At 52.6% G+C, this 27,462-nt stretch overlaps 1 protein-coding gene and 1 long non-coding RNA gene across 3 annotated transcripts in view; one reads left to right on the top strand and one right to left on the bottom strand.

Annotated features, from left to right (window-relative positions):
• Positions 1–27,462, bottom strand: part of znf804a (zinc finger protein 804A) — a 451,457-nt gene that overhangs the window by 84,534 nt on the left and 339,461 nt on the right. The window lies entirely within an intron of this gene.
• The window catches only part of LOC139259898 (uncharacterized), a 72,704-nt gene continuing 49,464 nt past the window's right edge, over positions 4,223–27,462 (top strand). The window contains exons 1-2 of one of the 2 annotated variants that reach the window (XR_011592677.1): positions 4,270–4,301; positions 13,695–14,003. This is a non-coding gene — a long non-coding RNA (uncharacterized lncRNA). Of the gene's footprint in view, positions 4,302–13,694; positions 14,004–27,462 lie in introns of both variants that reach the window. The other variant, XR_011592676.1, reaches the window with a different exon arrangement.

The following is a 27,462-nucleotide window of genomic DNA, read 5'->3' as shown; positions in this document are numbered from 1 at the left end:
TCCAAACTAACTTAGAATGGAGTAAGTGTAGGTTTTTGTATGCTCAGAAAAACCTTGCCTACACTTACAAATCAGGCATAGGTTACAAATCAGGCGAAGGGAACGAGAGATTGGGGCGGGGTGGGGGGGGGGCAGCGGGAAGGGAAGTAATTAAATTTTACAAGCATTCAGCAGTCTCACTTATACAAATAAAGAGCCATCCTGAATAAAAGAATTATAAAAAAGCAAATAAAAAATACATTGAATTTTCCTACCTGTGTGAAGCCTTCAAGCTGTGGAGCTTCAGGCCATTCATCCAGGAGACAGGGGTGGCGTCAGTCCAATGACAACAGCCCAATGACGGCAGCAAGCAACCTTCGAGCTGCGATGCTTCAGGCCTTTCATGCAGGAGACAGGGGCAGCGTCAGTCGAACGACGGCAGCCCAAGATGGCAGCAAGCAGCCTTTGAGCTGCGGAGCTTGAGGCCATTCGGCCAGGAGATAGGGGCAGCGTCAGTCGAACGATGGCAGCCCAAGAAGGCAGCAAGCAGCCTTTGAGCTGCGGAGCTTGAGGCCATTCTGCCAGGGCACAGGGGCAGCATCAGGCCACCCACAGAGACAGCAGCAAGCAGCCTTCGAGCTGCGAAGCTTCAGGCCGTTCGGCCAGGAGACAGGGGAGGTGTACAAAGCACCGGGAGGTAGAGCCAGCCAGCCAGCAAGTTTAAGTGTTAAATTTGTAATTCAAGTATGGGTGCTGCATTATCAACACCACGGATTATGCAATGGTTCGCCATCAATTCACTGCACTTGCCTTCTATACCTCAGGATCGTTTCAGGCTACAACTGAAGATGTGTGCGCCATCTCTCAACGTGCAATACATGCCTGTGTTTACCAGGTCACGACTGCAATGTATGTGCGGAGGAATGACTTCATCAAGTTCCCAATGACCGCACAAGCAATGCATGACAGGGCTATGGGCTTCTTCAGGATTGCTGGCTTCCCAAAGGTACAGGACTGCATTGATTGTACCCACATCGCTTTGCGGAGGATTCCGAGCAGTACAGCAATAGAAAAGGTTTCCACTCCATTAATGTGCAGCTCATGTGTGATGACAAGCAGCGCATCATGTCAGTCGATGCGAGATACCCTGGCAGCACCCATGATGCATTCATCCTACGCAACAGCGTTATATCTGACATGTTTGAGCAGCAGCCAGAAAGGCAGATCTGGCTCCTGGGAGACAAAGGGTATGGCCTCGCCAGCTGGCTCATGACGCCCCTACGCATGACACGTCGGAAGCTAACCATCAACACAACATGGTGCACATTGTGATGCACAGCATCATAGAGAGGACCATTGGCATCTTGAAAAAGTGTTTCCGATGCCTGGACCATTCCTGAGTCCACTTGCAATACTCTCCTCAGATTGTCGGTCAGTTCACTGTTGTGTGCTGCATGCTGCATAACTTAGCCATCATGAGGCAGCAGGAGCTGGTAGTGGAACCAGAAGACCCACATGAGGGGCCAGTGCCTGATAGTAATTTGGAAGAGCAGGATGAGGATGATGATGACGATCAGGAAAGCATGCAAGTGCCTGATGCCGGAGCATGAGGTCAGAGGAGGGCCGTCCATCGTGCTCCTTTAACGATTGCTCGAGCCCTGCGCCAGCAGCTCATCCGTGAACGCTTCAATTACTGATGCCTGAGGGCTCTGCGACAACTGTTGCACATGGACATGTTTATATTTTGGAGCTGTTCCTATGTTGTGTTGTGTTAATGGAACATGATTCAATTTTAATGAAAAAATATTTTATTGAAAAGTTAACGTTAGTGTAATAAAATATTTGTTGTATCAAACTTTACTTTTTAATATGACTCTTTAAGATCACTTAAAAACTTTAAGATCAATTATAAACTTGTAAAGTTATAAAACTTACAAAACAATTTCAATGTGAAAAATCATACACTCTTAAGATCACTTAAACTTCAAGATCACTTTTTAGGTGCAAAATTAAATAAGATACAAAATGTGACAGCATTTACACTATAGGATCACGTAAAAACCCTAAGATCACTTATAAGTTGTAAAGTTACAAAATTTACAAAACAATTTCAATTTGAAAAACGTTACTACAGCTACATCAAGAACAAGAACAAAAGCAGCAAAGAAAGGCTGCAACCATCTCTCATCCAGATCTCAGTGAATGTTCACTTCCTCATGGGGATGTCATTTGATTGGCCGGGCTGTGTGCCCTTATTATTGCAGCAGCTACCTCACCCAGGCCCTCCCTGACGGCCTGTGCCGTCACTTGCATGCCCTCCTTGACGGCCTGTGCCATCGATTGTACTCCCTCGGACATTCCCTCCCTCATTTCCCGTGTCATTAATGCTATTTCTCCCATCAGTACCGTCACCTCTTCATACACTGCACTGACGCTGCCCACGAATGATCGGGTAAGCTCATTGGTCTCCACACCCAATGCCACAAACTGAGCCGTATCTGTTGCACGCTGCATCTCAGGATTGTCTCCAATCTCCTTCTCCTCTGCCTGGGTCTGCCTCGCGGCACCACTGCACTGAGAGGCGCGGGCATGGACGGTGGGACGCTCGGTGTTCCAGACGGCAGCACTAGAGTGGGAGGCGCGGGCTGGGACGGAGGGATGCTCGGTGTTCCAGACGGCAGTACTAGAGAGAGAGGCACAGGCTCAGATGGTGGGACACTCGGTGTTCCAAACGGCAGCACTAGAGTGGGAGGAGCGGGCTGGGGTGGTGCGGCCCTGGGTCTTGCATCCGGCACCACTCGAGTGCAAGCCGTGGGCTGGGATGGTGGGTCAGTGGGTGTAAACTGCTCCATTATATCACCAGCACCACTGGGACCCGCAACGTCGGAATCAAAACCATGGAAGGTGGAACCAGAACCTATGCGAGTGGGAGGCGCAGGCTCGGACGCTGGGGCACTGGCTGTAAACTGCTACATTACTCCAGCAGCACCACTGGGACCCGCAACATCGGAATCAAAACCATGGAAGGTGGAACCAGAACCTATGCAAGGGGTTGAAACTCTGATGCCCCTTAATGTGGCTCATAAACATTAATTTGGAAGGTCTCCCCTGAAGACATTTCAGTCATCGCCGCCTGCAGCCAGTCTGGATCGTCCGCATCTGGTTCTACTGGTTCTTGTCCTGGATCTTCAGGATCTTCAGGGTTGGCATCATCATCATCATTATCTTCTGCAAAATATATCAGAACAGTCAAATGTTTAGCAGCAGAGGAGGGGGTAGGATGGGTGGCATGAGTACTCCCACACATAGCAGGCCAGGCAGCAGGTTGATTTGAAGGGCCACATGCATTTTCAGTACTTACCCTCTTCCTCGCGTGCAGGCCCAGCTTGTGTTGTACTGATTGCTTTTCTCCATGTACGACTCATCATAGCAGCTATCCTCTATTCCAAGGGCGTCAGTGGATGCAGATTTGGCGTGCCTCCTCCTGTTCGAGTTGCTTCCCTTTTGTTGTGGGCCAATTTCTTCTGCAAAGAGTAAAATATAACTTTTTACAGAATGCGTCTTTCTGCAGGGTGGGACATACAGATAGTCACATTACAATTACGATTACATTAAAAAATGAAAATATTACTTACACTGACTACTTGACCAAGGTCTTTTTACACTGGCTTCCAGATCGCATGGTATGCACCACTGCGCAGTAATTTTCTGCAACTTGGTTCCAGCGTTTCTTCATTTCTTTAGGTGGCACTTTTATGCGACCTCTGTTGCTGGTATCCAGCTCCTGCCATCTCTGCTCAATGATGTATACTAATATCTCCACTTCCTCATGCAAGAAATTCTTTGTTCTTGGTGGACGTTGTTCCATTGCTGTATTGAATTGACACTTTTATTTTTCAAAACACACAGTCCTTATTTTGCATGCACCTATGCAGCACTTGTTCTGGAAGTTTAGCAGCAAAAAGCAGCACTCACTGATTTCAGCAGGTGATTTCTTCAACAGTGCTGCTAAAAGCACTCCTTCAGGCACAAAAAATCACCAAGATTCAATCCCAAGCCTTTCTACAGCTTCACAAAACAAATCAGCACTTTTCCTCCTGTATCTTTAAAAATGACTGAGTGCCAATGTTTGCGACGTACTGCGCGTGCGCGCATGCTCCAACGCACACGCGCAGGGCTGCCGGCACATCGTCTTTGGCTGTGAGTTAGACCCATCCCCCTGCACTTTCAAAATTGGTGCGACGCTTTGACCACGCCCCCCGCTGAACTCTGCGCACCGCGCCGAGCTGCAAGCAAGCTGCTGGGAGGCCGAGAATTGCTCGGTAAGGTTTCGATGCGCTTTTCGGCGCGGAAAACAGGCGTAGATGTCGGGGCTGCGCCGTTCTATGCTCGGCCCGAAACTTGAGGTCTAAAAGTGTCTTCTTCTAGTTGGTGAAAGACTTCCAATTTGTCAAACCCTTCGATAATTTGTTATGCATCAGTTAGATTTACAAAATCTAGTTCTTTGAATATTACAAATGCAATCCAGTCTGCTTATATACCTTTGCCCCTCTTTAAACAGAAAGTATTTTTATATCCTCTGTGGAGTGTATACCAATAAGGGTAATTATTTAAAGCACCACTTTGAAGTCACTAGTTATAATGCACATTTAGTCAGTGGAACACTGACACCATTTTCACCCTTACAAATGAGAATCTGTTAATCGTTCACTTCAATGTGTCACTTTTACACTTCATTATTTACTAACTACATGATTCTAACCAATGTAAACTGTATTTTTAAAAAAATATTTAAATCATCATAAGCTCTCTTACTAGTATTGCTTTTGCTTCTCATAAGTTTATACTCCAAATTAAGTGAATGAAAATTAGTTCTGCATATCTGGAATTCCAGAATATTTCCAGGTCATTTGACTTGCTTCATACATGTCAATTGTTAGCTTTTTAACCCAAGAACAGCTCGTCAGTATTTGACACGAAAAGTCAGAGTTTAGCACTAGAATTGGAGGTTGTAAGTATCAATCAATCAGATTGCTTGGATGATGGGACTGAAAACTGTTCGAAGACATTGGGCCTAAAATTGAGGTCGGAGGCTTTCTTCGTACGAACATCTCCGACCCAAAAAAATCTACGAATCTACCTGTTGGTCCGGGAGAAACATAGGATCCCGGTCGGATGCCTAGATTCGCTGCGCATCACATGGGGACCTGTCTTCGAGGTACGCAAGTCCACACTGGAGTCACACGGGCCTGGACAACCAATCACAATGCAGTATTCTCAATGAAAATATTGGGAACTCTATTGTGCGAGTTCCCATTACTATCAATGCAAAAAACCCTGACAACACCCAAATAAATAAAACACCTCACATATTTAAAATGAATTTAAGTTAAAATTAATTAAATGCTTTAGAAAAAAATATTTTTGGGGGGGATTTAAATGTATTTTAATACAGTTTAAAATAAACTAACCTTAATGGACAGGGTTTTTAACATAACAATGTGTTTTTAAATTTAATGTTTTAAAACTCATACGAGTAAAAGTCGGTTTTGCACCTGTTTTCACCAGGCGTAAGAGTTTGAAGGACATTCACTGGGCATGAGTTGGGCAAATAGCCCAATCTCTCTCACGTGGATGTCCTTCTCCCAGGGATGCGGAGGATCTGTCAAGTCAAATCGGAAAAGCCATTTTTGGCGCATGCGCATTGCGCCCCGAAAACCGGCTTTAGCGAGGCCTCGCCGGATCCATGCGCATTTCGTACAGACCTAGCGAGGCCGGAATTTTAGCTCCATTACTTTCTCTTACCATTAGTTGCATATAAACCTGAGACAGAAATGGGTCTCATTAACATGAAATAATTTTGAATATCAAGCTGGCCAAACATCCAACGACAGGCAAGGGACCATTTACAATTTGCTGCTCATCAATTTGAGTTGGGCACATTGATAATCATGGGGCCAGGTCTGTTTAACCAGTCTCTTAAAAAGGTATGCAGTCATGCAATTTCATTTTGAAGTGCTAATGGCAAAAATTTACGATCTTGATGATGGTGAACCGGCAGCATTCGCCGTTATTTAGCCTTGTGAACTGACCGCAACTTCAGGACTTAGTGCATGCGCAGCCTAATGCAGAAATACTGTCAGCATGGGTTTATGAAAGGGAAGTCATGTTTGACAAACTTGCTGGAATTTTTGAGGATGTAACGAACAGGGTGGATAAAGGGGAACCAATGGATGTGATGTATTTAGACTTCCAGAAGGCATTTGACAAGGTGTCACATAAAAGGTTACTGTACAAGATAAAAGTTCACAGGGTTGGGGGATGGATATTAGCATGGATAGAGGATTGGTTAACTAACAGAAAACAGAGAGTCGGGATAAATGGTTCATTCTCGGGTTGGCAAACAATAACAAGTTGGGTGCCACAGGGATCAGTGCTGGGACCCCAACGATTTACAATCTACATTAACGACTTGGAAGAAGGGACATAACAACATAGAACATAAGAATTAGGAACAGGAGTAGGCCATCTAGCCCATCGAGCCTGCTCCGACATTCAACAAGATCATGGCTGATCTGGTCGTGGACTCAGCTCCACTTACCCGCCCGCTCTCCGTAACCCTTAATTCCCTTATTGGTTAAAAATCTATCTATCTGTGATTTGAATAATTCAATGAGCTAGCCTCAACTACTTCCTTGGGCAGAGAATTCCACAGATTCACAACCCTCGGGGAGAAGAAATTCCTCCTCAACTCGGTTTTAAATTGGCATCCACGTATTTTGAGGCTGTGCCCCCTAGTTCGAGTCTCCCCGACCAGTGGAAACAACCTCTCTGCCTCTATCTTGTCTATCCCTATCATTATTTTAAATGTTTCGATAAGATCACCCCTCATCCTTCTGAACTCCAACGAGTAAAGACCCAGTCTACTCAATCTATCATCATAAGGTAACCCCCTCATCTCCAGAATCAGCCTAGTGAATCATCTCTGTACCCCCTCCAAAGCTTGTATATCCTTCCTTAAATAAGGTGACCAAAACTGCACGCAGTACTCCAGGTGCGGCCTCACCAATACCCTGTACAGTTGCAACAGGACCTCCCTGCTTTTGTACTCCATCCCTCTCGCAATGAAGGCCAACATTCCATTCGCCTTCCTGATTACCTGCTGCACCTGCAAACTAACTTTTTGAGATTCATGCACAAGGAGCTCACGTCCGCGTCTTCTGTCAAGAGTACGCGAGGGGGTCGACCAAGAGGCGGGCGGCCAGAGTCGGGCGCCTAGAAAAAGAGGTGCTCGACCTGGAAGCCCGTCTCGGTCAAGTCGTCCAGGACCCGGCCCTGCGGACGGTGTACGAAGCGAAGAAGGCCGCGCTGAAGGACCTGCAGCTCGTCGGGTCCAGAGGCGCGTTCGTGAGGTCGCGGATCCGGTTCCTGCGGGATCTGGACCGCGGCTCCCCCTTCTTCTACTTGCTGGAAAAAAGGCAGAGTGTCCGTAAGCAGCTCTTGACGCTGCTGGCCGACGACGGCTCTCTCGTCTCGGATCCGGAGGGCGTCAACAACAGGGTCCGTGAATATTACGGGGCTCTGTTCTCTCCGGATCCGTCCAGCGAGGAAGCGCGTAGAGTTTTGTGGGAGGACCTGCCGAAGGTCGGCCCGGAGGGCGCCGAAAATCTGGAAGCTCCGCTAAGCCTGGCGGAGCTGACCGGTGCCCTCGCCCGGCTCTCGAGGGGAAAATCCCCGGGGCTGGACGGGCTGACCGTGGAGTTCCACAGGGCGTTCTGGGACGTCCTGGGGAGCGACTACGCGCGGGTCCTGGGGGAAAGTCTGGCGACCGGGGAGATGCCCCTCTCTTGGCGCAGGGCAGTCATCGTCCTGCTGCCTAAGAAGGGCGATCTCCGCCTCCTTAAGAACTGGCGCCCGGTCTCCCTCCTCAGCACGGACTACAAAATCTTCGCCAGGGCGATGTCTGCTCGCCTTGGTGCCGTGCTGGACCACATGATCCACCCCGATCAGTCCTACACGGTCCCGGGCCGGACAATCCACGATAACATCCATCTGGTCCGGGACCTCATCCATTGTTCCCAGGAGGCTGGTCTGTCGGTCGCCTTCCTATCCCTCGACCAAGAGAAGGCGTTCGACAGGGTGGATCACGACTATCTGCTCGGAACTCTGCGCGCTTTCGGGTTCGGGACGCATTTCGTCGCCCGGATCCGACTTTTGTACGCCGCCGCGGAGTGTCTGATTAAGGTTAACGGGTCCTTGACGGCGCCCCTTCGCTTTAGGAGAGGGGTGCGCCAGGGATGCCCCATGTCCGGCCAGTTATACGCCGTTTGCGTGGAGCCTTTCCTGCGCCTCTTGCGGACGAGGTTGACGGGACTGGCTCTGCAAGGGCCGGGCGTGGAGGTCGTCCTCTCGGCTTACGCCGATGACGTGCTCCTCGCGGTAGAGGATCCCGCTGACCTGCGGAGGATGCGTGAGTGCCAGGAGATTTACTCGGCCGCGTCCTCCGCCAGGATCAACTGGGAGAAATGTTCCGGACTTCTGGTGGGTCAGTGGCGGGTGGACTCCCTGCCGGAGGAGCTCAGGCCTTTTGCCTGGAGCATGACCCATCTCCTCTATCTGGGAGTCTACCTTAGCCCCGACGAGGGAGCCTGGCCGGCGAACTGGCAGGAGCTGGAGGCCAAGGTCGCCGCTTGCCTAGGGCGCTGGACAGGACTGCTCCGAGTGCTGTCCTACAGGGGTCGAGCGCTAGTCATAAACCAGCTGGTGGCCGCAATGCTGTGGTACCGGCTGGTCACTTTGACCCCTCCCCCTGCGTTTGTCGCCAAGATACAGAAGAAGCTGGTGGACTTCTTCTGGAACAACAGGAAGCACTGGGTCTCTGCCGCGGTCTTGAGTCTCCCGCTTGAGGAGGGCGGTCAGTCGTTGGTGTGCGTCAGCGCCCAGCTCGCGACTTTCCGTCTTCAGACCCTGCAGAGATACCTTTACGTCGAGCCCCCTCCTAGGTGGTGCGCTCTGGCGAGGTATTTCTTCTGCCAGCAGCTCGACCTCAATTATGACACGCAGCTCCTGTTTGTGAACTTGGGGGGTGCCAGGACCGCCCTCCGGGAGCTGCCTGTCTTTTACAGGGAACTCATCAGGGTCTAGAACAAAGTCTCCACCAAGCGCAGCTCTCCGCCGGCTGGAGTGGCGGCCGTCCTGCAGGAACCGCTGCTCGGGAATCCGTACCTCCACGGCCGTGGTTTTATGTGGCGGTCGGAAGAGAGGGCTGTGGCTGGTGAGGTGACCAGGGTCAGGGACCTGCTCGATGGCGGAGGAGCGGGCTGGATGGCGCCAGACACGCTGGCGCGGCGCCTAAATTCTGCCAACGTCCGCCACGCGGCCGATGCCATCGAGTCGCTAAAAACAGCTCTGGGCCCTGACTCCGTTAGGTGCATCGAGGAGGCTCGAGCACGTGGGGAGATCCCGTCCGAACTGACCCCCGTCCGGACGGAATTCCTCATCGGCGCCAAACCCCGGAACCTCCCTCGGGGGCCGGCGCCTCACAACTTGAGCCGCCTCGGGGAAATCCCCTCCGTGCCTTTCAGTTCCGCGCGGAGGGGTTTCCTGTACGGGCTGCTTCTGCACACCCTCAACTTTGCCATCCTCGCCGGCCGTCCGGACACGCCATGGCGTACCATCTTGCCGTCCGGAGGAGGCGGGGGTCCCCGATGGAGGGCCCTCTACGCAGGGGTCCTCCCACTATTCATCGGGGACTTGGCCTGGAGGGTGGTGCACGGAGCAGTGCCGTGCAACAAATTTTTAAGCCGGTTCACGGACTCCCAGGCCGCCTGCAATTTCTGCGGTCTGGAAGAGTCCGTGTTCCATGTTTTTATGGAATGCACAAGGTTGCAGCCCCTGTTTTATTATTTGAAGGGGCTGCTCCTGAAATTCTGGCTGCACTTCAGTCCCACTCTCCTGATCTTTGGGCACCCTGTGCGGAGGGGAGCGGGTAGGTCCGAAGGCCTCCTCGTAGGACTGCTCCTGGGCACGGCCAAGGGTGCCATCAGCCGGTCCAGGCAGTGGGCGGTCGAGGGGGTCGTTCAACCTGACTGCCTGCCTCTCTTCCGCTCTTACATCCGGTCCAGGGTGTCCTTGGAGATGGAGCAAGCGGTGTCCACCGGTACGCTCGCGGCCTTCCGCGAGAGGTGGGCACCAGAGGGACTGGAGTGCATCATCACGCCCGGCAACCAAATTTTAATTTGATTTTACGTTTTAAAGTTTAATTTGTTTTAGATGCCGGTGCTTTTAGTGTCCCCCTTCCCTTTTATAGGGGGCACTGGAAAAATTTGATTTTAGCGCTCCAAAAAAAAAACCAAAAACCAAAAAAAAAGGGGCCTTGAAAGTGTCTGCTGTGTCACCCAGGTCGGGTGGCATGGTTTTAATGTTTTATGTTTTTGCAGGTTAACTCAAAAGAGTTTCATGCACAAGGAGCTCACGTCCGCGTCTTCTGTCAAGAGTACGCGAGGGGGTCGACCAAGAGGCGGGCGGCCAGAGTCGGGCGCCTAGAAAAAGAGGTGCTCGACCTGGAAGCCCGTCTCGGTCAAGTCGTCCAGGACCCGGCCCTGCGGACGGTGTACGAAGCGAAGAAGGCCGCGCTGAAGGACCTGCAGCTCGTCGGGTCCCGAGGCGCGTTCGTGAGGTCGCGGATCCGGTTCCTGCGGGATCTGGACCGCGGCTCCCCCTTCTTCTACTCGCTGGAAAAAAGGCAGAGTGTCCGTAAGCAGCTCTTGACGCTGCTGGCCGACGACGGCTCTCTCGTCTCGGATCCGGAGGGCGTCAACAACAGGGCCCGTGAATATTACGGGGCTCTGTTCTCTCCGGATCCGTCCAGCGAGGAAGCGCGTAGAGTTTTGTGGGAGGACCTGCTGAAGGTCAGCCCGGAGGGCGCCGAAAATCTGGAAGCTCCGCTAAGCCTGGCGGAGCTGACCGGTGCCCTCACCCGGCTCTCGAGGGGAAAATCCCCGGGGCTGGACGGGCTGACCGTGGAGTTCCACAGGGCGTTCTGGGACGTCCTGGGGAGCGACTACGCGCGGGTCCTGGGGGAAAGTCTGGCGACCGGGGAGATGCCCCTCTCTTGGCGCAGGGCAGTCATCGTCCTGCTGCCTAAGAAGGGCGATCTCCGCCTCCTTAAGAACTGGCGCCCGGTCTCCCTCCTCAGCGCGGACTACAAAATCTTCGCCAGGGCGATGTCTGCTCGCCTTGGTGCCGTGCTGGACCACATGATCCACCCCGACCAGTCCTACACGGTCCCGGGCCGGACAATCCACGATAACATCCATCTGGTCCGGGACCTCATCCATTGTTCCCAGGAGGCTGGTCTGTCGGTCGCCTTCCTATCCCTCGACCAAGAGAAGGCGTTCGACAGGGTGGATCACGACTATCTGCTCGGAACTCTGCGCGCTTTCGGGTTCGGGACGCATTTCGTCGCCCGGATCCGACTTTTGTACGCCGCCGCGGAGTGTCTGATTAAGGTTAACGGGTCCTTGACGGCGCCCCTTCGCTTTAGGAGAGGGGTGCGCCAGGGATGCCCATGTCCGGCCAGTTATACGCCGTTTGCGTGGAGCCTTTCCTGCGCCTCTTGAGGACGAGGTTGACGGGACTGGCTCTGCAAGGGCCGGGCATGGAGGTCGTCCTCTCGGCTTACGCCGATGACGTGCTCCTCGCGGTAGAGGATCCCGCTGACCTGCGGAGGATGCGTGAGTGCCAGGAGATTTACTCGGCCGCGTCCTCCGCCAGGATCAACTGGGAGAAATGTTCCGGACTCCTGGTGGGTCAGTGGCGGGTGGACTCCCTGCCGGAGGAGCTCAGGCCTTTTGCCTGGAGCACGACCCATCTCCTCTATCTGGGAGTCTACCTTAGCCCCGACGAGGGAGCCTGGCCGGCGAACTGGCAGGAGCTGGAGGCCAAGGTCGCCGCTCGCCTAGGGCGCTGGACAGGACTGCTCCGAGTGCTGTCCTACAGGGGTCGAGCGCTAGTCATAAACCAGCTGGTGGCCGCAATGCTGTGGTACCGGCTGGTCACTTTGACCCCTCCCCCTGCGTTTGTCGCCAAGATACAGAAGAAGCTGGTGGACTTCTTCTGGAACAACAGGAAGCACTGGGTCTCTGCCGCGGTCTTGAGTCTCCCGCTTGAGGAGGGCGGTCAGTCGTTGGTGTGCGTCAGCGCCCAGCTCGCGACTTTCCGTCTTCAGACCCTGCAGAGATACCTTTACGTCAAGCCCCCTCCTAGGTGGTGCGCTCTGGCGAGGTATTTCTTCCGCCAGCAGCGCGACCTCAATTATGACACGCAGCTCCTGTTTGTGAACTTGGGGGGTGCCAGGACCGCCCTCCGGGAGCTGCCTGTCTTTTACAGGGAACTCATCAGGGTCTGGAACAAAGTCTCCACCAAGCGCAGCTCTCCGCCGGCTGGAGTGGCGGCTGTCCTGCAGGAACCGCTGCTCGGGAATCCGTACCTCCACGGCCGTGGTTTTATGTGGCGGTCGGAAGAGAGGGCTGTGGCTGGTGAGGTGACCAGGGTCAGGGACCTGCTCGATGGCGGAGGAGCGGGCTGGATGGCGCCAGAGCCGCTGGCGCGGCGCCTAAACTCTGCCAACGTCCGCCACGCGGCCGATGCCATCGAGTCGCTAAAAACAGCTCTGGGCCCTGACTCCGTTAGGTGTATCGAGGAGGCTCAAGCACATGGGGAGATCCCATCCGAACTGACCCCCGTCCGGACGGAATTCCTCATCGGCGCCAAACCCCGGAACCTCCCTCGGGGGCCGGCGCCTCACAACTTGAGCCGCCTCGGGGAAATCCCCTCCGTGCCTTTCAGTTCCGCGCGGAGGGGTTTCCTGTACGGGCTGCTCCTGCACACTCTCAACTTTGCCATCCTCGCCGGCCGTCCGGACACGCCGTGGCGTACCATCTTGCCGTCCGGAGGAGGCGGGGGTCCCCGATGGAGGGCACTCTACGCAGGGGTCCTCCCACTATTCATCGGGGACTTGGCCTGGAGGGTGGTGCACGGAGCAGTGCCGTGCAACAAATTTTTAAGCCGGTTCACGGACTCCCAGGCCGCCTGCAATTTCTGCGGTCTGGAAGAGTCCGTGTTCCATGTTTTTATGGAATGCACAAGGTTGCAGCCCCTGTTTTATTATTTGAAGGGGCTGCTCCTGAAATTCTGGCTGCACTTCAGTCCCACTCTCCTGATCTTTGGGCACCCTGTGCGGAGGGGAGCGGGTAGGTCCGAAGGCCTCCTCGTAGGACTGCTCCTGGGCACGGCCAAGGGTGCCATCAGCCGGTCCAGGCAGCGGGCGGTCGAGGGGGTCGTTCAACCTGACTGCCTGCCTCTCTTCCGCTCTTACATCCGGTCCAGGGTGTCCTTGGAGATGGAGCACGCGGTGTCCACCGGTACGCTCGCGGCCTTCCGCGAGAGGTGGGCACCGGAGGGACTGGAGTGCATCATCACGCCCGGCAACCAAATTTTAATTTGATTTTACGTTTTAAAGTTTAATTTGTTTTAATTGCCGGTGCTTTTAGTGTCCCCCTCCCCTTTTATAGGGGGCACTGGAAAAAAAAAATTTGATTTTAGCGCCCCCAAAAAAAAACACAAAAAAAAAAGGAAAAAAAAAAAGGGCCTTGAAATTGTCTGCTGTGTCACCCAGGCGGGTGGCACGGTTTAATGTTTATGTTTATTTTCAGATAAACTCAAAAGAGTTTCATGCACAAGGACCAATTGTGGAGCAGTGGAGGCGTGTCCTGTTCAGTAGGAGCTGAGCTGCAGAGAGAGGAGCAGCTATCAACCTGTGCTCCTGCCTGGAGAGCCCTGAGACCAGCCCAGGAAGAGAAGGAAGGAAGGGGCTTCACCACCAACTTTCACCCAGAGGGAGAGGAGGAGAAAAGGAAACTTTGTACATCTTTTTACCATTCTGCAAAGAGTTGGAGAGAGGGGGAAAAGACCAACAACAACAACATCCAGTATGGAAGGAGGGAGACTCTACATTTCTACAGGTGGGTGTGGGTGCAGTCCCAAAATGACTTTGTTGAATCGGTGGGGGGAGGAAAGAAGACCACTGAGGGCTGGAACATCGCGGGGGGTGTGTGTGTGTGGAAAGTGTGTGTGGGGGCCTTGCTTACAACTAGGCCCCACACACAATTGAACCCCCCCCCCCCCCCAATTGCCTAGCCTGGGATAGCTGGAGCTACCAGGCTCAAGAATTTCCTTAATCACCCTAATTAAACATCGTTGGGAGTGTGTGCCTGGTGGCTCTAGCTGCCCCAGGTGAAGACATCTTCTCCCCTCACCTGAAGACCACCCCAAAGACTTTGTGTTTTGCCATCTGGGGATTGCACCCACCCACAGCTGCGAGGGGAGACCTGCCCTCGCAGTTCCCCCCCGCTTCCCACCCCCCTCTCTCTTTCTCTGTTACTCTGTTTCTCCCCTCTCTCTCTGAGGCCCCTTTCTCCTAATTTAAAAAAAAAACAATTGAGACAACTGAGCAGAGGGAGCAAGGCCCCGCCCCAATTGCCAACTAGGGGAGTGGTGCCTCGTTAAGGGCTCCTCTGCTCAGTTAAATATACAAGGCCAATAAAGACCATTAAGGCCTGTGACTTTGGGGTGGGTGTAGCCCTTAAAGGGACCCTGTGATGGCGACCCCATCCACGCCGGTGGCAGGGCCAGCGAAGACGTATGCGCAGGTGGCAACCGCTTCCACGGCACCTCCTGCGCCACCCGCTGCCCTGCCACCTTTTCAACTTATAACCAGGAAACACGGGGTCAAGAGCTACACTCACCCCACAATGAGCATTGAGGAGTGCGTGCGGGCGATGGCTGGGGTAGTCGGCCCCTCGGCCATTGTCGCGGCCTCCAAGATGTCTGGGAAGGCTGTTTTCTTCCTGGGGTCGGAGCGGGCGGTGTCCCTGGCCCTTGAAAAGGGGCTCACGGTGGGCGGGACGTTCCTGCCGGTGGACCCTCTCGAGGCCACCGCGCAGAGGGTCATCGTGTCAAACGTCCCGCCCTTTGTTTCCGCTGAGCTCCTCCTCCCTCACCTACACCAACTGGGGGAGGTCAGGTCGGGGATCAACCCCATATTGCTCGGCCTCAGGGAGAACAGCCTGCGCCACGTGTTCTCCTTCCGCCGCCAGCTCTTTGTCCGGCTGGCGCGGGAGGACATGACAGAAGGGCACTTTAATGTGGTGCTCGAGGGGACTGCCTACCGCGTCTTCTGGACGTCGGACGGCGTGCGGTGCCATGCCTGCAGAGAGGTGGGGCACATTCGCAAGAACTGCCCCGCCTCCAAGGCCGCCAAACCACCGAAGGCGGCCAAGGCTGGCGCCGCAGCCACCCCTCCCCCTAGTTGCGTCCGCGTGCCGGGAGCCATAGGTGCGCGGGCATCGTCGGAGGGCTTTGTTTTCAGGGCCTCCGGCGGGGGGGAGGGAGAGCGTCCGAACGGAAAGAAGGCGCGGAACAAGGAGAAACATCTAGAGGCGGGTCCCCTCGGTGCGCCAGACAATTTGTTTACCGCGCTCGGCACAACCCAGTCACCGGCGAGCGCGGGGTGCCCCGAGCCCGTGCCCGAGCCCTTGAACAACACCACAGAGGGGCCCGGGCGCGGGCAAGAAAAGGAAAAGGTGGGGGCGGAGCGGGAGGCCTCGGCAGACATGGAGGTCTCCCTGCCTCCGCGCGCCCCCAGGAACAAAAGGAGGCACGGCTCCGATGAGGCGGAGGGGGAACAACATCCCTCCGCGGAGGAGTCGGTGCCCGCCGCGTGTCCCGCGTCCCCAACCAGCGCCCCCAAGCTGCGCTGCAGGCGAGAGGAGTCTGTCCCCGGGGAGGGTGAGACAGTCGAGGCTGCCCAGCTTCTGCCTCCCGGGGATGGCGTGGAAGATCTGCCTGTCGTGGGGGGCGTGGGGATCGCGGAGGAATGCATTGCCGCCGGGTCAGGCGTCCCGGGGACTGAGGCGGGCGGGGCCGAAAAGGCCGAACCTGAGCCCGCCCAGCCAATACACAACTTCCCCCGGGAGTCGCTCGACCCAGCAGAAAGTGAAATAAATGTTTTTTATGACACTGTAGATGCTGGGCCGGGGGGTGGCAGCGGGGAGGGGGAGGAACACCCACCCTCGCCCCTTACTTTGGAGATGGTGCACTTGGGGAGCCTGGGGATTTCCTATGGCCGGGTCTCTCCTTGTTCCCCGGTTCCTGGGACGGAGGGGGAACCCCTTCCGCTGTCATTTCCTGACCCAGCACCATTTTTAAAAGAGCCCAGTGGGGACTCCTCTGCCGACGATCCTGGGGGTGGGATCGGGGCAGAGCCAGGGCCGGTTGGAGCGGCCGGTTCATTTGCCGTACCTTGTGCGGTCGATGGGCCGGCTGCTGGCGGCCACCTCCCGGAGGAGGACGGGGACTCGGTGGGGGACGCGGGTGAAGACCTAGAGACCACCGCCAGCGAGGCGGTGGATCTGCTCGCGGCCGCCGCCGAGACCATCCTCATTCCTGCAAAGGAACTCCGGGACTTTTTGGCCCAGAGCCGGGGTCGCTGCAACCAAGCCCGACTGGCCCTGGAAAAATGGTCTGAGCCAGAGCTGATCAAGGGGTCCGTCCGCGCCGCCGTCAAAACCTTGGCCGCGGGCGGGCCCTTGACAAAGGCGCAACACCTTGAGCTGCGCGAGCTCGAGGGACTCCTCGCTGGGCTGCGGAGGGAGCCGAGTTCAACAAAAGACTCCGCTCCCTCCCCACAATAGGTTAAGGTAGAGGTTGCACTATGCTTTTGCCATGAAGATAACCATAGCCAGCTTCAACATCAACGGCGGCAGAGGGGCACGCCGTAGATTTGACAATTTTTCGCTCCTGCGGGAGGGGAAATATGCGGTGTGCTTCCTGCAAGAAACCCACACCGTTCCGGGAGACTAAGCCACGTGGCTCCTGGAATGGCAAGGAGAGGTCCGCATGAGCCACCTCACCGCCATTTCTAGTGGGGTGGCCACCTTGCTGGGCCCGCATTTACAGCCGGAGATCTTGGGGGTCGAGGAGCCCGTGCCAGGCCGCTTGCTGCACGTAACGGTTCGCCTGGGGGACGTGCCGCTCCATCTCGTGAACGTGTACGCCCCTCAGCCCGGCCCGCAGCAAACGCGCTTCTTTGAAGAGGTGTCCGCTCTTCTTGGCTCCGTCGACGTCGGCGACTGCATTGTCCTCGGGGGGGATTTTAACTGCACCCTCGAGGCGAGGGACCGCTCCGGTGCCCCGCAGTGCATGACGGCGATGGAGAAGTTGAGGGACCTGGTCGGGTCCTTCGACTTGGTGGACGTCTGGCGAAATCTCCACCCCGACTCCAGCGCCTTTACTTGGGTGAGGCCTGGGGTTGGATGGTCTAGAGTCGACCGCCTTTACGTGTCTCGGGCGTACGTTTCCTGCGTCCCGGCGGCCTCCATGCGGCCGGTGCCGTGTTCGGACCACCACCTTGTGTGGGCGGAGCTCGCTTCGCTCCGCGCGAGGACGGGGTCCGCGTACTGGCACTTTAACAACCGGCTGCTGGAGGACGTGCGGTTCCAGGACTCGTTCCGTCGATTCTGGTCCGACTGGAGAAGGAAGCAGGGGGGCTTCCCCTCCTTGAGGCTCTGGTGGGACGTGGGCAAGGCTCACGTCCGCGTCTTCTGTCAAGAGTACGCGAGGGGGTCGACCAAGAGGCGGGCGGCCAGAGTCGGGCGCCTAGAAAAAGAGGTGCTCGACCTGGAAGCCCGTCTCGGTCAAGTCGTCCAGGACCCGGCCCTGCGGACGGTGTACGAAGCAAAGAAGGCCGCGCTGAAGGACCTGCAGCTCGTCGGGTCCCGAGGCGCGTTCGTGAGGTCGCGGATCCGGTTCCTGCGGGATCTGGACCGCGGCTCCCCCTTCTTCTACTCGCTGGAAAAAAGGCAGAGTGTCCGTAAGCAGCTCTTGACGCTGCTGGCCGACGACGGCTCTCTCGTCTCGGATCCGGAGGGCGTCAACAACAGGGCCCGTGAATATTACGGGGCTCTGTTCTCTCCGGATCCGTCCAGCGAGGAAGCGCGTAGAGTTTTGTGGGAGGACCTGCCGAAGGTCAGCCCGGAGGGCGCCGAAAATCTGGAAGCTCCGCTAAGCCTGGCGGAGCTGACCGGTGCCCTCGCCCGGCTCTCGAGGGGAAAATCCCCGGGGCTGGACGGGCTGACCGTGGAGTTCCACAGGGCGTTCTGGGACGTCCTGTGGAGCAACTACGCGCGGGTCCTGGGGGAAAGTCTGGCGACCGGGGAGATGCCCCTCTCTTGGCGCAGGGCAGTCATCGTCCTGCTGCCTAAGAAGGGCGATCTCCGCCTCCTTAAGAACTGGCGCCCGGTCTCCCTCCTCAGCACGGACTACAAAATCTTCGCCAGGGCGATGTCTGCTCGCCTTGGTGCCGTGCTGGACCACATGATCCACCCCGACCAGTCCTACACGGTCCCGGGCCGGACAATCCACGATAACATCCATCTGGTCCGGGACCTCATCCATTGTTCCCAGGAGGCTGGTCTGTCGGTCGCCTTCCTATCCCTCGACCAAGAGAAGGCGTTCGACAGGGTGGATCACGACTATCTGCTCGGAACTCTGCGCGCTTTCGGGTTCGGGACGCATTTCGTCGCCCGGATCCGACTTTTGTACGCCGCCGCGGAGTGTCTGATTAAGGTTAACGGGTCCTTGACGGCGCCCCTTCGCTTTAGGAGAGGGGTGCGCCAGGGATGCCCCATGTCTGGCCAGTTATACGCCGTTTGCGTGGAGCCTTTCCTGCGCCTCTTGCGGACGAGGTTGACGGGACTGGCTCTGCAAGGGCCGGGCGTGGAGGTCGTCCTCTCGGCTTACGCCGATGACGTGCTCCTCGCGGTAGAGGATCCCGCTGACCTGCGGAGGATGCGTGAGTGCCAGGAGATTTACTCGGCCGCGTCCTCCGCCAGGATCAACTGGGAGAAATGTTCCGGACTCCTGGTGGGTCAGTGGCGGGTGGACTCCCTGCCGGAGGAGCTCAGGCCTTTTGCCTGGAGCACGACCCATCTCCTCTATCTGGGAGTCTACCTTAGCCCCGACGAGGGAGCCTGGCCGGCGAACTGGCAGGAGCTGGAGGCCAAGGTCGCCGCTCGCCTAGGGCGCTGGACAGGACTGCTCCGAGTGCTGTCCTACAGGGGTCGAGCGCTAGTCATAAACCAGCTGGTGGCCGCAATGTTGTGGTACCGGCTGGTCACTTTGACCCCTCCCCCTGCGTTTGTCGCCAAGATACAGAAGAAGCTGGTGGACTTCTTCTGGAACAACAGGAAGCACTGGGTCTCTGCCGCGGTCTTGAGTCTTCCGCTTGAGGAGGGCGGTCAGTCGTTGGTGTGCGTCAGCGCCCAGCTCGCGACTTTCCGTCTTCAGACCCTGCAGAGATACCTGTACGTCGAGCCCCCTCCTAGGTGGTGCGCTCTGGTGAGGTATTTCTTCCGCCAGCAGCGCGACCTCAATTATGACACGCAGCTCCTGTTTGTGAACTTGGGGGGTGCCAGGACCGCCCTCCGGGAGCTGCCTGTCTTTTACAGGGAACTCATCAGGGTCTGGAACAAAGTCTCCACCAAGCGCAGCTCTCCGCCGGCTGGAGTGGCGGCCGTCCTGCAGGAGCCGCTGCTCGGGAATCCGTACCTCCACGACCGAGGTTTTATGTGGCGGTCGGAAGAGAGGGCTGTGGCTGGTGAGGTGACCAGGGTCAGGGACCTGCTCGATGGCGGAGGAGTGGGCTGGATGGCGCCAGACACGCTGGCGCGGCGCCTAAATTCTGCCAACGTCCGCCACGCGGCCGATGCCATCGAGTCGCTAAAAACAGCTCTGGGCCCTGACTCCGTTAGGTGTATCGAGGAGGCTCAAGCACGTGGGGAGATCCCATCCGAACTGACCCCCGTCCGGACGGAATTCCTCATCGGCGCCAAACCCCGGAACCTCCCTCGGGGGCTGGCGCCTCACAACTTGAGCCGCCTCGGGGAAATCCCCTCCGTGCCTTTCAGTTCCGCGCGGAGGGGTTTCCTGTACGGGCTGCTCCTGCACACTCTCAACTTTGCCATCCTCGCCGGCCGTCCGGACACGCCGTGGCGTACCATCTTGCCGTCCGGAGGAGGCGGGGGTCCCCGATGGAGGGCACTCTACGCAGGGGTCCTCCCACTATTCATCGGGGACTTGGCCTGGAGGGTGGTGCACGGAGCAGTGCCGTGCAACAAATTTTTAAGCCGGTTCACGGACTCCCAGGCCGCCTGCAATTTCTGCGGTCTGGAAGAGTCCGTGTTCCATGTTTTTATGGAATGCACAAGGTTGCAGCCCCTGTTTTATTATTTGAAGGGGCTGCTCCTGAAATTCTGGCTGCACTTCAGTCCCACTCTCCTGATCTTTGGGCACCCTGTGCGGAGGGGAGCGGGTAGGTCCGAAGGCCTCCTCGTAGGACTGCTCCTGGGCACGGCCAAGGGTGCCATCAGCCGGTCCAGGCAGCGGGCGGTCGAGGGGGTCGTTCAACCTGACTGCCTGCCTCTCTTCCGCTCTTACATCCGGTCCAGGGTGTCCTTGGAGATGGAGCACGTGGTGTCCACCGGTACGCTCGCGGCCTTCCGCGAGAGGTGGGCACCGGAGGGACTGGAGTGCATCATCACGCCCGGCAACCAAATTTTAATTTGATTTTACATTTTAAAGTTTAATTTGTTTTAATTGCCGGTGCTTTTAGTGTCCCCTTCCCTTTTATAGGGGGCACTGGGGAAAAATTGTGATTTTAGTGCCCAAAAAAAAAACCAAAAAAAGAAAAACACAAAAAAAAAAAGGGGGGAAAAAAAAAAAGGGCCTTGTAAATGTCTGGAGTGTCACCCAGGTCGGGTGGCACCGTTTAATGTTTTTTTGTTTTGCAGATGAACTCCAAAAAGAGTTTCATGCACAAGGACCCCCAGGTCCCTCTGCACCGCAGCATGTTGTAATTTCTCCCCATTCAAATAATATTCCCTTTTACTGTTTTCTTTTCCAAGGTGCATGACCTCACATTTTCCGACATTGTATTCCATCTGCCAAACCTTAGCCCATTCGCTTAACCTATCTAAATCTCTTTGCAGCCTCTCGGTTTCCTCCACACAACCCGCTTTCCCACTAATCTTTGTGTCATCTGCAAATTTTGTTACACTACATTCTGTCCTCTCTTCCAGGTCATCTATGTATATTGTAAACAGTTGTGGTCCCAGCACCGAACCCTGTGGCTCACCACTAACCACCGATTTCCAACCCGAAAAGGACCCATTTATCCCGACTCTCTGCTTTCTGTTCGCCAGCCAATTCTCTATCCATGCTAATACATTTCCTCTGACTCCACGTACCTTTATCTTCTGCAGTAACCTTTTATGTGGCACCTCATCGAATGCCTTTTGAAAATCTAAATACACCACATGCATCGGTACACCTCTATCCACCATGCTCGTTATATCCTCAAAGCATTCCAGTAAATTAGTTAAACATGATTTCCCCTTCATGAATCCATGCTGCGTCTGCTTGATTGCACTATTCCTATCTAGATGTCCCGCTATTTCTTCCTTAATGATAGCTTCAAGCATTTTCCCCACTACAGATGTTAAGCTAACTGGCCGATAGTTACCTGCCTTTTGTCTGCCCCCTTTTTTAAACAGAGGCGTTACATTAGCTGCTTTTCAATCCGCTGGTACCTCCCCAGAGTCCAGAGAATTTTGGTAGATTATAACGAATGCATCTGCTATAACTTCCGCCATCTCTTTTAATACCCTGGGATGCATTTCATCCGGACCAGGGGACTTGTCTACCTTGAGTCCCATTAGCCTGTCCAGCACTACCCCCCTAGTGATAGTGATTATCTCAAGGTCCTCCCTTCCCACATTCCCGTGACCAGCAATTTTTGGCATGGTTTTTGTGTCTTCCACTGTGAAGACTGAAGCAAAATAATTGTTTAAGGTTTCAGCCATTTCCACATTTCCCATTATTAAATCCCCCTTCTTCTAAGGGACCAACATTGACTTTAGTCACTCTTTTCCATTTTATATATTGTTATAAAAGTTTTTACTATCTGTTTTTATGTTTTGCGCAAGTTTACTATCATAATCTATCTTTCCTTTCTTTATTGCTTTCTTAGTCATTCTTTGCTGTTGTTTAAAATGTTCCCAATCTTCTAGTTTCCCACTAACCTTGGCCACCTTATACGCATTGGTTTTTAATTTGATACTCTCCTTTATTTCCTTGGTTATCCACGGCTGGTTATCATTTCTCTTACCGTCCTTCTTTTTCACTGGAATATATTTTTGTTGAGCACTATGAAAGAGCTCCTTAAAAGTCCTCCACTGTTCCTCAATTGTTCCACCGTTTAGTCTGTGTTTCCAGTCTACTTTAGCCAACTCTGCCCTCATCCCACTGTAGTCCCCTTTGTTTAAGCATAGTACGCTCGTTTGAGACACTACTTCCTCACCCTCAATCTGTATTACAAATTCAACCACACTGTGATCACTCATTCCAAGAGGATCTTTTACTAAGAGATTGTTTATTATTCCTGTCTCATTACACAGGACCAGATCTAAGATAGCTTGCTCCCTTGTAGGTTCTGTAACATATTGTTCTAAGAAACAATCCCGTATGCATTCTATGAATTCATCCTCAAGACTACCCCGTGCGATTTGATATCACTCGTGGGACCGAGTGTAATGTAGCCAAGTTTGTTGATGATACAAGGATAGGAGGTAAAGCAATGTGTGAGATGGACATAAAAAACCTGCAAAAGGACATAGACAGGCTAAGTGAGTAGGCAAAAATTTGGCAGATGGAGTATAATGTTGGAAAGTGTGAGGTTCTGCATTTTGGCAGAAAATGAGCAAGTTTTTATTTCAGTGGAGAAAAATTGCAAAGTGCTGCAGTACAGCGGGACCTGGGGGTTCTGGTGCATGAAACACAAAAGGTTAGTATGCAGGTACAGCAAGTGATCAGGAAGGCCAATGGAATCTTGTCCTTTATTGCAAAGGGGATGGAGTATAAAAGCAGGGAATTCTTGCGACAGTTATACAGGGTATTATTGAGGCCACATCTGGAATACTGTGTACAGTTTTAGTTTCCAAATTGAAGTAAGGATATACTTGATTTGGAGGCACTTCAGAGAAACATCGATGCATAGAAACATAGAAAATAGGTGCAGGAGTAGGCCATTCCGCCCTTCGAGCCTGCACCACCAGTCAATATGATCATGACTGATCATGCAACTTCAGTACCCCATTCCTGCTTTCTCTCCATATCCCTTGATCCCTTTAGCTGTAAGGGCAACATCTAACTCTCCTTTGAATATATCTAACAAACTGGCCAAAACAACTTTCTGTGGTCGAGAATTCCACAGGTTCACAATTCTCTGAGTAAAGAAGTTTCTCCTCAACTCAGTCCTAAATGGCTTACACCTTATCCTTAGACTATGACCCCTGGTCTGGACTTCCCCAACATTGGGAACATTCGTCCTGCAACTAAACTGCAATCCCATCAGAAATGTATATGTTTCTATGAGATCCCCTCTCATTCTTCGAAATTTCAGTGAATATAAGCCTAGTCGAACCGGTCTTTCTTCATATGTCAGTCCTGCCATCCCGGAAATCAGTCTGGTGAACCTTCGCCACACTCCCTCAATATCAAGAATGTGCTTCCTCAGATTAGGAGACCAAAACTGTACACAATATTCAAGGTGTGGCCTCATCAAGGCCCTGTACAACTGTAATAAGACTTTCCTGCTCCAATACTCAAATCATCTTCGCCGCCTGCTGTACCTGCATGCCAACTTTCAATGACTGATGTACCATGACACCCAGGTCTCATTGCACCTTACCTTTTCCTAATCTGCCGCCATTCAGATAATATTCTGCCTTCACGTTTTTGCCACCAAAGTGGATAACCTCACATGTATCTACATTATACTGCATCTGCCATGCATTTGCCCACTCACCTAACCTGTCCAAGTCACCCTGCAGCCTCTTAGCATCCTCCTCACAACTCACACTGCCACCCAGCTTAGTGTCATCTGCAAACTTGGAGATATTACATTCAATTCCTTCATCTAAATCATTGATGTATACTGTAAATTGCTAGGGTCCCAGCACTGAACCTTGCGATACCTCACTAGTCACTGCCTGTCATTTTGAAAAGGACCCGTTTATTCCTACTCTTTGCTTTCTGTCTGCCAACCAGTTCTCTATCCACGTCAATACATTACCCCCAATTCCATGTGCTTTAATTTTGCACACCAATCTCTTGTGTGGAACCTTGTCAAAAGCCTTTTGAAAGTCCAAATACACCACATCCACTGGTTCTCCCTGGTCCACTCTATTAGTTACATCCTCAAAAAATTCTAGAAGATTTGTCAAACATGATTTCCCTTTCATAAATCCATGCTGACTTGGACCGATCCTGTCACTGCTTTCCAAATGCGCTGCTATAACATCTTTAATAATTGATTCCAACATTTTCTCCATTACCGATGTCAGGCTAACTGGTCTATAATTCCCTATTTTCTCTCTCACTCCTTTTTTAAAAAGTGGGGTTACATTAGCTACTCTCCAATCCATAGGAACTGATCCAGAGTCTATAGAATGTTGGAAAATGACCACCAATGCATCCACTATTTCTAGGGCCACTTCCTTAAGTACTCTGGGGTGCAGACTATCAGGCCCTGGGGATTTATTGGCCTTCAATCCCATCAATTTCCCTAACACAATTTCCTGACTAATAAGTATATCCCTCAGTTCCTCCTTCTCGCTAGACCCTCGGTCCCCTAGTATTTCTGGAAGGTTATTTGTATCTTCCTTAGTGAAGACAGAACCAAAGTATTTGTTCAATTGGTCTGCCATTTCTTTGTTCCCCATTATAAATTTACCTGATTCTAACTGCAAATTTCCCACATTTGTCTTCACTAATCTTTTTCTCTTCACATATCTATAGAAGCTTTTGCAGTCAGTTTTTATTTTCCCTACAAACTTACTCTCATACTCTATTTTCCCCTTCCTAATTAAACCCTTTGTCCTCCTCTGCTGAATTCTAAATTTCTCCCAGTCCTCAGCTTTGCTGCTTTTTCTGGTCAATTTAAATGCCTCTTCCTTGGATTTAACACTATCCCTAATTTCCCTTGTTAGCCATGGTTGAGCCACCTTTCTCATTTTAATTTACGACAGACAGGGATATACAATTGTTGAAGTTCATCCGTGTGATCTTTAAATATCTGCCATTACCTATCCACCGTTAACCCTTTAAGTATCATTTGCCAGTCTTTCCTAGCCAATTCACATCTCATACCATCGAAGTTACATCACTAGGTTGATTCCGGAGATGAAGGGTTGACTAATGAGGAAAGGTTAAGTAAGTTGGGCCTCTGCACATTGGAATTCAGAAGAATGAGAGGGGATCTTATCGAAATGTATAAGGTTATGAGGGGGCTTGACAAGGTGATGCAGAGAGGATGTTTCCACTGATAGGGGAGACTAAAACTAGGGGGCATAATCTTAGAATAAGGGGCCGACCATTTAAAATGGGATGATGAGGAATTTCTTCTCTCAGAGGGTTGTAAATCTGTGGAATTTGCTGCCTCAGAGAGCTGTGGAAGCTGGGTCATTGAATAAATTTAAGACAGAGATAGACAGTTTCTTAACTGATAAGGGGATCAGGGGTTATGGGGAACGGGCAGGGAAGTGGACCTGAGTCCAAGATCGGATCAGCCATGATCGTATTAAATGGTGGAGCAGGCTCGGGGGGCTGTATGGCCTACTCCTGTTCCTATTTCTTATGTTCTTATTCACTGCACCACCACAAGCTGCGCTGTGGACCCCCACCCACAGGGCGGGCAATCAGTGTAATCTGTCAAATCTTAGAAACTGGCGAAAACTTTGGCTCTTCCGCGGTAATACCATTGTTAAATATCCCAATAAAGTTAAACCCTTTTGGATTAGATGTAACTGGGGTCTTAACAGCATATTGATTGCTAAACAATGGTTATGGGCCTGAAAAACAAATTAAAATTTTGCGGAGTGTCAAATTTATCCATTTGATCAAAAACATTTTTTTAAGTTTGTTCATCTTTATTTCAGGTTTGGCTTTTCCCCATGTGAGAGCCCCAAACTTTGCTTTGCTCCATCTAACATTTTTTTAAAGTTCGAATTTAAGGAGCTTACCCACTTCCTTGTTCGCTGTCTCTGAGAATTCTGCATTTTGATTGGCTGCTTAAACAGCTTGTTGATGTCATAGGAGCTCTTCGCTGGGAATTCCCATTAACTTTTGTTGATTTCAATTACGTGTCGGAAAAGCTGAACTTCTCACCACAGAGGCCAGCAGCAAGCTGCAAATTATGGGCCACTGCGTTTTCTGCATTTTGTCCCATGCAGTCATTGTTGTTCAATAGTTTCCTTCAATATTCTTGGCAGATGCGGGCATTTAGATGGCACCATACAAAGTGGTAAGCAGGAGTGTTCCTTGCTGGGTTTTCAATGTGCTGTGCGCTTCAGATAGAGGAACTTAGGAGGGGCCACTAAATGGAGATGCAATGATAGCTGAGGCATTCTGTCCATATCCATCACGTCCACGGCATCAGCATTTATCAACCCTTCTACATGTACCTGAAAATGTCATAAGAGGCCAGTCTCCATCACCTCCACTCCACAAAACTGACTACCACGGTAATATCATCTGCTACAGGATGACCTGCAGAAAACACCTGGAGCAGGGATGGCTCATCCTATATAAATGAAGTTACCATGGCAAGAAACTTGCATGCTGCTGGATCCTTCCAAACCACCCACCCTAGAGATGTACCACATCAGGAAGACTGTAGTGCAGCAAGTGGTAAATGCTGAGGATAATTTCAACATTTGCCGATAGTGTAAAACGGGAGATATCGGATTGGCCGCCTGCTATAACTTTTCCGATTTTCATTTCCATTGTCGAAAGGAAAATTAGGAATGGTGTATAACAGTTGGCCAATCCAATATCGCCTGTTTTACCATAGCAGCAAGTGTTACAATGACTCCCAACCTGTGTTTACAAGGGGTAGCACCTTTGTCACATTGTTCACCAGGTGGAATGGAGGCATTAATTGGGCAGAGCTTTCACTGGGTGATAGGCAGTCATCCTTTGAGTGAAAGACGATACAAATGCCATTCTCTTGAGAACCAAGATACCCCATATTAAAACTATGGTCTGTGTTGTGTATGCAACAGCTGTTAGACTGAGTACAGTTTAACTCCAAGAGGTATGACCTTAGCTCTGCTTTATTAAGCACAAAGTGACTAATATATAAAATGGCTGGCCTTTTATACTTGGGCTGCACCATTGACGCCAACTAGTGACTAGTGATCCCAAAAGTACATACATGACAATACGCCCCTCTGAGTTATTAACACAGTCTTTTACAAATTGAGACCATCCTGTGTTTTACACTCCCGGGTTGACCATCTCAGTTCA

This window comes from Pristiophorus japonicus, chromosome 3, assembly GCF_044704955.1.
Source record: "Pristiophorus japonicus isolate sPriJap1 chromosome 3, sPriJap1.hap1, whole genome shotgun sequence".
In the NCBI taxonomy this organism is placed as follows: domain Eukaryota; kingdom Metazoa; phylum Chordata; class Chondrichthyes; family Pristiophoridae; genus Pristiophorus; species Pristiophorus japonicus.
The sequence above is the reverse complement of the archived record's forward strand: the minus strand, read 5'-3'. Positions and strand labels throughout refer to the sequence as shown.